This window comes from Helianthus annuus, chromosome 12 (assembly GCF_002127325.2).
Source record: "Helianthus annuus cultivar XRQ/B chromosome 12, HanXRQr2.0-SUNRISE, whole genome shotgun sequence".
Classification (NCBI taxonomy): domain Eukaryota; kingdom Viridiplantae; phylum Streptophyta; class Magnoliopsida; order Asterales; family Asteraceae; genus Helianthus; species Helianthus annuus.
In genome coordinates, this window is record NC_035444.2 from 103,946,166 (window position 1) to 103,957,434 (window position 11,269).

At 38.2% G+C, this 11,269-nt stretch overlaps 1 long non-coding RNA gene across 1 annotated transcript; it reads right to left on the bottom strand.

The window, feature by feature from the left end:
* Window positions 1-7,535: 7,535 nt before the first annotated feature.
* On the bottom strand, window positions 7,536-8,963 carry LOC110897065. The gene is made up of 3 exons (XR_002568410.1): window positions 8,834-8,963; window positions 8,306-8,359; window positions 7,536-7,811 (listed from the first exon to the last, which is right to left on the bottom strand). It is a non-coding gene; the product is annotated as an uncharacterized LOC110897065 (long non-coding RNA).
* Between the last annotated feature and the right edge of the window lie 2,306 nt (window positions 8,964-11,269).

An 11,269-nucleotide genomic window follows, 5' to 3' on the forward strand; every position in this document is an offset into this window, starting at 1 on the left:
GGTTGAATAATTATATTAAAAATAAAACTAGTTACTAGTGGTTAATAAAATTAAACAATCTATAATTCTTATATGATAAAAATGGGAATGTTACAGGTTTGCCATTCGATCGGTTGGCCACTCGATCGAGTGAGTTTGGTGAGTTAAGTTTCGGCGTTTCGATTCGCATGTTGAGCGTTGCGACGCGTTTCGAGCGAGCGATGCGATAGAATTACCCATTAGTAACACAAATAAGCTAACTACTATATCTAACATACAATCGCTATAAATAACTTGCGTTTAGCGTTTGCGATTAAGTTGCGTTGCGATAGAGTTGTGATTGCGTTTTGATTAATCACCACAAACATAAAGTAGACGTGCACAAGTAACACATAAGTAACATATACACGTAAAACAATATACAGAACCTATCAATCAAGGCGCGGATGCGATTGTGATGCGGTTAGCAATAAAGCGATAAAACATGCGATAATTAACGATTAAACCTCGATTATTAATAGATACTCCACATAATACAACTAAAGCGATAAAATAAATAGATAAATTACAAGTCAAAGAAGTCAAAACAGTAGTTAAGCAAGGAGTGATAGATCACAATTAGCAATCTTTTCTTCCTTTGACTTCAATCTTGACTTTCACTTTGACTTTCGTAACACGGGTGTTATAACCAACACCTCCCAGACAATCTGGAATCCAGTCGTCACTTTCCTCCTCCACCCAGATCCTGAACGACCTAGTCTTCCATCTTAAAGAAACTTCCTCCTTGATCCTGACAGCTTCACCAGCAAGAATTCCAATCCTACAAACCGATAAGTCCTGGTCTTCCTCTAGCGACTTGGGAACATGGAGGATTTTCCCGAATAACTCACCTATTTGAACCATGACATCCGAGTCGAATAAATGAAGGGGAATGCCACACAACTTGAGCCAGGCAACTCTCTCAAGAGGAAGGGATTGACCGTTCCAGGTATCTAGCTTGGAGAACCATGGATCCCAAAGAACCTTATTATCCAGAAAATTTTTTGCCGAGACCTCACTGTGAAACGAGATAAGCAAAGACAGCCCTCCGAGTTACTGGATATTAGCGACGGAAACCTTAGTAATCCTTAACAGTCTGTCGAAGTCTACCAAAGTCTCGAGGTCCACAGTTCTCCCCACTAAGGCCGACCCGAGTACATTCCAAAACGCCGCCGTTCTATCCGAAACCACGATCGACAATTCATTATCCCTCAAAACTTCCACCTTACTACCGCCATTACCCATAAACTGACCGCCCGCCGTTTTGGACGTCCCCACTACGTCGTTATAACTTCTCACATCCCTAAGATTGAATGTTCTGCCAATATTAGCTTGGCCCACTACATTAGCATTCTGAACGTTAACCTCCGGCTGAACGGAGCCACCCGAGTTCTCAGCCGCAAACCTAGCCACATTAATCTTTAGCTTACACTCGCCCATCTTGACTCCCCCAAGGCTTTTCAGCATAACCTGCCTATCCCTTACATCCTTGAAGCTAACAAAACCAAATCTGCTACCTTGTTTGTCTCTTTTCTTAGCGACGTACGTTCCTGTGATGTCCCCAAAATTTTCTAAACACTTTCTTAGCTCCCAAGGAGTGCATCCTTCAGGAAGGTTTGTAACAAAAAACTTGGTGATGATGGCTTGAGGCTGCCCCATACCAAACTAACAGGCTAAACAACTGACACGAAAAGGCCAAAACTCTCCGACCAAGACACTACTACTATGATGTGTTAACAGGATTCGAATCGGTCTAGCTAAGCTATACAGGATAGACGCGACCGATATCAGACCCACTAAGCCACCAAGGAGAAGGTCCGACCGAGAGGAACCCAAACAGATGAGCGAGAGGAAAAGACGAGAGAACAAACCAATCACGTAAGCGAATGGAATGCACAGCACGAAGAGTTAGGAAGAAAGGTCAACCGAAACCAAGGGACCTCGCTCACTAACCCTAGCAGCTGCCTTCTTCAAGCCGCCGTTGATGGGTTACAGGTTGTAAAAACTTAATTTTGCTTGAGGCCACTTTGGAGATGGGAAATTTAGTAGGAGTTCAACTGGGAAATTTTAGCAATCTGGTCAGGAGCGTTGTGGGTAATGAAGGTATTAATGTGTTCCCCCAATGAATGTTATATCTCTTAATGTTAGAGGAGTTGGGGGGGGGGGGGTTAAAGCAGGTTGGGTCAGGAATTTAAAGTGCAAATCTGGGGCTAGTTTTATTGCTCTTCAGGAGTCTATGGTGTCTGGCATTACGGGTAGTTCTATGTCTGGTTTTTAGGGTAATGATAGTTTTGAGCTGGAGTCCGTTGATGCTACTGGTACTTCGGGTGGTCTTGTGTGTTTGTGGGATCCTAGGGTATTTAAAGTTGAGAGTGTGGTTAAAAACAGGAATTTTATGTATCTTAAAGGGCGATTGGTGGGAAGTGGGGAGATTTTAAACTTGTTCAATATATATGCCCCTCAGAGCACTTCTGCTAAACTCCGGCTCTGGAAGTCCATTTCAAACACTATCATATCGGCTGAAGGCCTGTTCTTGCTGATTGGGGACTTCAATGCTGTCCGAAACATGGAAGAGAGAAAGAACTCTAGTTTCAACCTGGTCTGCGCTCGTAATTTTAATGATTTCATCTTTAGTAGCGGGTTTTTAGAATATAATATGCAGGGTTGTCGGTTCACGTGTTCGAGAGCTAATGGTAGAAAATTGAGTAAAATCGATAGAGTATTGGTTTGTGCCGACTTTTTTTAACAAATGGCCTAATGCTTGTTTACGGGCTCATCCGTGTTTTGCTTTCGATCATTGCCCTTTGACCCTTGAGGTTGTGGATTCGAATTTCGGGCCTCGTCCGTTCCGCATCTTCAGCTCTTGGATTAGACGGCCAGGTTTTGAGGCTACGGTATTGGAGGCGGTGGACGGTGGGGATCCTTCTGACCCCCCAGACATCTCCTTAGTAAAAAAATCGCTCGTATTCGTAATATGCTGAAAGTATGGAGAGAGGTGTTTTTAGCGAATGAAAGGAAGAGGAGCTCCAAGCCCATTCAGAATTGGAGAAGTTGGAAGAAGCCTTAGAAGTTAGGGAGTTATCGGAGGAAGAAGATTGGATCTTAACTGAAAGCAGAAAGTTGGTAAGGATATTGGTGATAGAAAAAATACCGATCTTAGACAACCTTCAAGAGTGAGGTGGGCCATAGATGGGGATGAAAACTCCAAATTTTTCCATGCTTTGATCAATAAGAGGAAAGCATCGAACTTTATCCCGGGGTTGATGATTAACGGGGAGTGGTGCTCGAAACCGTCTCTTGTAAAAAAAGAGGTTCTTGCGTTTTTTCGTAACAGATTTGTTGAAGATGTTGAGGTTCGTCCTTCTTTTTGCCGTGAGGAGTTTAAAACTTTGTCCCAATCTAAGAAGGACAGCCTGGTGGCTTCGTTTAGTAAGGAGGAAATAAAGTTTGCGGTTTTCGGTTGTGGCGATGAGCGGGCGCCCGGGCCCGATGGAATCAACTTTAAATTTATTAAGAAGTTTTGGCACTTATTTGAAGATGTGTAGGATCGTTGTTAGACCCGAATGAGTCGATCAGAAGAGTTATTTGTCCGAATCAAAGGCGGAATCAGTGAAACGGATGCTCAATTCAATATAAATGTCTCTTAGATTGATTTAATAATGTTTACAGCACCTGGAGACAATTCGGCAGCACTTCGTTACCGATTACAAGATCACACAGATATACCGCTCCAAATGAACGAATTCCCTATTTATAGAGTGGGAGATTCCGCTTGAAATGAACCAAACCTGTTCAAGCGGAATTAGATAATATGTTGATTTCGCTTGAAATGTCAAGGGCAGTTTCAAGCGAAATCACTTGAATGAGATTTCGCTTGAAATGACTCCTGGCACTTTCAAGCGGGATCACTACCATTTCCCTCAAAATCAGTTTCTAGCACCTCAGGCACTGATTATCTTATCCTATCTCATTACATGACTCGATACAAGACGAAGTCAATAGACATAGTGTACTAACAGACTCCCCCTTGGATATTGACGAAGTCTTCAGTGTCTAATCTTTATCATGACACATCTTCAGTCTTGATCAGTCATCATTCTCTTTCTCGAATTGTCTAACACTGTAATCATCCATCAATCTTCATCTTTTCTTTAGCTTCTTCAGAATCTCATCCTGGCTCTTGCTTTATCAGCTTCTTCAGGCTCCCCTTTCATCAAGCTTCCGTGCTTTAGGGATCGACACCTTTCTTTCCGGTTACAGGCTCCCCCTTGCTTTAAGCTCGTCTTCAGACTCCCCCTTAGACTATGCAATCAGGATCGTAGTCTAGACTTTTACCTGCAATACTCATACGTTTATAAGTAACAACATTTTAAATCTCAAACATTCAAAAATATTAATCTAGCTTACTCAAACACTCCCCCTATCAACAATCTTTATTGATTTGGCAGTATTAAGAAACCAAAATCCTCATAGTCAATCTTCCAAGTCCAAATTAATGACCTTGTGTGTTTTAACAAATTTTTTTTGATTTTTAATTCAAGTTTCAAATTAATGAACTTGTTTTATTTTCAGAAACACAATCAGCTTACTTAGATTTTGAAACTCAGCATCCCAGACATCGGTTGTCGAAAAATAAAGCAGAATAAAAAATCTTTTTGAATTTTTCTGGAAATATAAAGCAGTAAAGAAATATATACAAACATATTTACAGACAATATTTTGTTTGAATATGCGTCAGAGGATCATATCAGTTTTTGACAAGTCACAAGTACCATTGAGTTTAGTTACACATTAAGAATTAAACAATTCTGTAGGATCGCGATCTGACCCGTATGAGTCGTTCAGAGGTGTTCTACTCTGTTTCAGGTGCGGAAAACAAGAAACAAAGCTAGGAAAAGCTGATTCTTCACTTAATCTACTGAATGTATTGATATGACAACGATTACAGCTCAATCTTCACACCGGCGGCACTTCAGTATGGAATACGTACAATCCTTATGTGATTTCGCTCAAGAGACCCTATATATAAGGCTCCTGATTTCGCTCCAATGTACATGTCCACATGAGCGAAATCACCATGTTCACATGAGCGAAACCCCTATCTAATGCCTTATGAGCGAAATCATAACATGTGATTTCCCACATAGTGACATCTGACTATGTGATTTCCCACATAGTGATATCTGATCTAACATTCTTAAGACTAAGACTCGATACAAGACGAAGTCGACAGATGTAGTGCACCAACAGACTCCCCCTCAGATGTTGACGAGTCGACTATCGAGTCACGACAATGCTGTGTCTTCACTTCTTCAGTCTTGATCAGTCTCTGGGCTTTTCTCTCTCTTTATCTTCATCAACAGACTCCCCTTAACAATGTCTACATGAATATCTTTAGACTTCCCCTCTCGATTTGCTGGCATTTCTTTGTTCTTCAGCAACATCTGCTTCAGGATCGTTGTCTGGCTTTCACAAGTCCAAGATTGATGCCTGGCTTTAACTCTGTCCACAGAATCCGGAACTTGGCTCTAGCCCTATTCATAGAAACTTCAGAATCAATCAGCCTGGCTTTCTTCAATCAGAGTCCTCAGGTATCATAACCTGGCTTTCGTTCAGCTTAAATCTCAAGATTGAATTAACCTGGCTCTTTATCTTCAAGTCCAAGATTGTTTCCTGGCTACACCTGCACATTCTTAACCTAGAAATAAATTTTCAAAATTTAACATTTCGAATATAAACATATGCATAAACATTTACTCTCCCTCAAATCACTTTCTCTATGATGAACCACTTGTTGATTTAAAAACACATTTAATGTTCAATGTACACTCCCCCTCACAACAATGTCATCATGTTTAGCACTTGAGATTTTGAAAATCAGCTTTCCAACATCAGTTGTCGAAAATCTTTTTGACTTTTTCAAAAGTTTATGCTAAAACACACACAAAATCTTTTTGGATTTTCTGAAAGAAAGTAAATGACACCACTTGTAGAATCAGAATAATGCAGAAATGAAATATTTACAGACAATATTTTTGTGAGTTTGTGTAAGAGGATCATATCAGTTTATGAGACATGTCACTAACATCGTTAAGCTGCATTACATTTTAAGTTTTAAACAATTCACCTAGATTGCCAGTATATTTGTCCACTTAAATTTTCACACAAACTTCAATTGATCCGAGATACAATGTTAACGATTTAAGCACTTAAACTTATTCGTGTGTCCCAATTCTTGAATATACTCCCGTATCCAGATCCCGATATTCAGTCTTACAGGTGAGTATACCACAGATGATATTTGTTCAGGGGTTAAATGCGAGGGCCGTGAGAGCTCAGGTCGATACTTCCGTATATGCAAAGAGATGATGGCTTCGACTTTTCGGTGTGTCCCCTTTAGAGGATCTTTTGGTTACAACAGCAGCGACTATCAATTTTATTGTTTCATCAGCTTGCTGAGGGTGAAGCTATGTTTCAAGCTTTTGCGGAAAGCATTATCCGGGGACTAGGTCAGTACTTCCATACAGCAGAAGTCCCGGGATAATACCCCAGATATCACTGAGCATAAAGACCTAGTATCTCAGAATAAGGGACCTTTCAAACAAGATTTCAGGGGTTACCTATATATCCAAGATGTTGTTACCCACAGAATAAGCAAGTTTGAATTTTTAGGTTTATATCTCGTCACAATTTACTAAATGTGCAAAAACCTACTGGCATATCCGCAGTGAGATTGTTTATCACATTTTAACTTTCCAATTCTTTAGCATGTTGTGACAGTCCACTGATGTACTATCATTTCCTCTTTTACACAGCAAAACTCGTTTTTGGTTTTATCATGTTTTTGTGCTTTTTCAAATTTTCTAATGTTTTTGGATTTTCTGAAAAATTTCTACTCCCCCTAAAATGCAAACACATTAAAGAAAAGTTTGAAAAACAAACTAAAACTCTTGACCCACTTGAAACATAAAACTATACAGAAACTTGACAACTGATATTGAATTGCATCAATTCGCCATCCACTAAGGCATAAACAATCAGAACTCCCCCTTTCACAAACCATTTTCTCATTTAGATTTCAAAACACTTAAGTTTGTTTTAATCAAAATGATTTTTCCGGAAAGTGAGTTTGTGTTTACCACTTGTAGGTTTACCACTTGTTAAAATCGGGGATATGGTTCATCATCTTGTCTATCTTTACCATGTGTAGTAAATCAAGTACAACTTAATGTCCCTGATTTATCGTTATCAGTCAAGGAACCTCTGAACCAATTGTAAGTTCACAAACAATACCACATGAAGGTATATCTGAAACAATACCCCTTGTAGGAATGTTACGTCTACATTTACCAATCAGGATGCCGATTCCTGCTTCACACTTACCAACCTGGAAGCTCCAGCGTAGTCCTTCAACCTGTAAAATTAAAACTCATTCAAATATGTTACACCCCATATTCTACTTAATTCGACATATAAAATAAATAGGGAAATTTTTTTGGAAATTTCGGCATGACCTATTCGTTTAAAACCATTAACCACCTGTTTTACACAATAAACTTCAATGTTTAACATTCTTGACAAATCCCAAAGCGGACAAAGCTTACATTGGACACGACATGACTACAACTACTAAGTTCTTACCCAACGACAAGGTATCAACATACTACATAGACTTAAAATACATATGACCAAAACTTAACCCATTTCAAAATAATTTGTGACGGAAGCGTGAGGCGGGCGTAGATCAAGTGTGCACGTTCCAAGCCGTCCATACGCCTAAGTCGAGGATTTACCTACATTCAACAACAAATTTAAAAAGTTAGTCTTATTACTTATTTTGCTTACAATACCACCTATTAGCCGCATTCGATTGATTTCATTCTTATCATTATGCATTCGATTTACCCATTTAAATGGGTAAGCTTATATTCTCATAAAGAGAATTATGCGTATCGTTTACAACCCGGTAACAACGGGTTGTTTGCTTTCAACATAAACCTTTCGTTCTATCCGTATAACGGATTGAACTTCATGCACTACGATTTTGCTTACACGACCACCCGTTCTAGTCGGATGGTCTCATATTCTTACTCGACCTAGTTACATGAACCGGTCGACATGCATACCATAGCATAATTTTTCGTTAGCATAGACAAATCCGCAAAGGGTTTGCTAATTCATTTACTAGCACCGTAATCACTATAACATAGTATAATCATTATAACAAGGGTTATTCAATATAATTATTAACAAATAAAAGTAAACTTTCGTATGCAACGGAACATACCTCGGTCTTGTGATCCTTCCGATTTCTTAGAATTCGAACCTTCTTCCTTCACACCTAAATCAATATATTCATTCATTCGTTTAGTACCCCAACTTTCATTCCATCACGTTCCAATTTACACATAATTACTCTTTCAAGCATTTCATCGAACACCTAGTGTGCGTTACATAATAAAGCATAGTGTACAAGCATTTTAAGCATGACTTGCTATTTCATCCTATATGTCATCACTACTCAATCTAATTCTTACAATTCCTTTAATCTTCATCAATTTATCTAGCATTCGGGTACTACAAGCTGAATTACATATCAAATTACATATATTCATAATTCCTATAATCTTCATATTCATAATACAAATTTCACAAAGTGGGTTTATAGAGGCTTTCTTTCAATTAACCAAAATCAAGCATGATTTCTACTCTAGGGAGTATCCTTAACATCTAAACAACACAAATCATATCACAATTTCATGATTGGGTCGAAACCCAAATTCTAAACATCACCAAAATCAGAAATTCGACTTACCAGTTTACTAGGGATGCTTAGATGATCGAAACTTTATAACATGCAGTTATCTAACATTGATTTTTCCTTGTCAATTGGTGAGTTTTTACAAGAACAAAAGGGTAAACCCTTGTTCCCTGCTCCTGCTCGATCCCAAACACTCACAGGGTGTGTGTTTTGTGGTTTCAACATAATTAAACCCTCACTAATTATAATTTACATATTACCCCCTTAAGTCTTGTTACATTTGTAACTATTATCCTTAAAACCCCCTTTTAAGTACCATATTACCATTCATCCTTAATCATATTAAGTTTATTATTATTTATCGTGTTTTTCATTTTTGGGGTGTTACAAAATTCTTTCAAGCAACCTATCAAAAATTTAGAATGATGCCGATTCCTGATCCACAATATAAACTTGGGATCTCCGGCGTAGTCCTAAGAGTTTAAGGGAAACAAACTTCCATCCAAGTCTTTTCAGACTTGATGGCTTTCAACTCTTGCATAGTAGGGTTATAAGTTGCCTTTTTTGTTGCATAGAAATCTTTAACCCCCTTTGCTTTCCCATTCAACATTTTCCCAAATATTTTCTTTACACTTCCCTTAAATGTTTTCTCGACATCAAACTTTGTTTTCTCGTTATAAAATTGGTTCGAGATGTCAACCTTTTCAATCTTCTTTTTAACTTCTTCAAATTTCAGTGATGGAAACTCTTCATCATTCACTGAAATTTTCACCTCACCTTGTGGCTCTTCTGGCTTTGTGGAACCAGATTCATCGTCGACTTTCTCATCAACTTTCTTAACAACCCACACTTGGTTGTCATTCTCTTTCTTTTTATAAAAATTCTTTTTCGAACACTCACCAACCTCATAAGTAGAATTTTCAAAAATTTTAAGTCTGTCGGTTGGTGGTTCAACATCAACAATCTTTTCTTTCAATTTCTGAGAAACTCCCTGTTTTGTTTTGGCGTTTTCCTGACAATTCCATGCAATGTGACCAACTTCATTGCATCTGTAACAGGTACGAGTTTCCTTTGGATGTGACACTTCAGCTCCATTCCTTTTCTTTTCAGCAAGAAACTCCTGGTTTGACTGTCTCCAGAATGGTTTCTTCTGTTCATCCTCTGCACTTCCACCTGAAACAAATTCTGTTTTTGTTTTAGAATTTTTCTCATTCTTATGATTTTCTGGTGGAATAAAACCTAAACCTTTCTTTTTGTAGCTACAATTTTGGTTTGGTTTCTTTTGAAAACCAGAACCAGAATTGTAACCCTTTTTCTTGTTTAAACGTTGTTGAATTCTTGAAGTGTACTTTTTAGGTTTTCCAGTAAGATTTAAATCTTTTATTTCAGAAATGTTAATTTCTATCAATTTGAAAACCTTTTTGATCATGTCAAAACAAACACTTCTTATTGGAAATTCTTTGTCAGGATATAATTTGTCCGAATCATTTAAAGTGTATGCGACTTCAAATGTTTCATCATCCAAATTTGCTTTTGATAACAAAAATTCTTTAATATAAGACCGTTTAACCGACGACTTTGGACTATTGACTGACGAATTTGACCCTCCAGACTCTGACTTTGACTCATCCTCATCAGTATCCAACACCTGATCGACCACCTTTTTGATTAACTCAGACTCATGATCAGAGTCAGACGAGGTAAACGTGACGTCAATGTTTTCTGGTAATTCATCAATTGTGTCGATTTTTAGCTTTATATTGACTGCTTTTTCAAGTTGTTCCTCGTTTGGTTTTCTAGGAGAATACCCTTCCCAAATTGGAGGCGGACACTTGTTATAGCTAACAGTCGGTTTCTTACCACTATCTTTCTTTTTCTTCGGCTTCTCGTCTTGAAAAGCTTCCATACCTGCAACAGTTGGGTAAATACGATCAATGAGATAATCAGAACTAGAGTAACTTTGCAATAAACGTCTAATTCTCTCATTCTCGATCTTTTCTGTCTCCAACTCTTGCTTCCATTTAGCACTCTCTTCGATGTAAAAATTAATAGCTTTCTGCTTTGTCATCATAACAGCATTCATCATCGTTAGAGCTTGTTCTCTTTCTGAATTTGTCTTTTGGAGACCAATTACTATTTTGTTCAAGACATCATAAGATTCTTTCACATAATTGAGGTTGAACAGCAACTGCCCCTTCTTCTTCTCATACTCAGCAATTATCTCATTCTTTGCTGCACATTCCTTACATGCTTCCAAACATTTTGTGCAAGGCTTGACAACTTCAACAATCTTCTCAACTTCGATTGTTTTCACTACTTCAACCACCTTTTCTTCTTCTTTCACCTTTTCTTCTACCTTTACTTGCTCAATCTCAACCATCTTCTCAACAACATTTTCAACATTCTTGTTCTCAACAACATCTTCAGTTTTCTTTTGTTGTTGTTCTTTTGCAGCTCGTTTCTCCTTTAATTTCTCCAAGCGATCTGCAA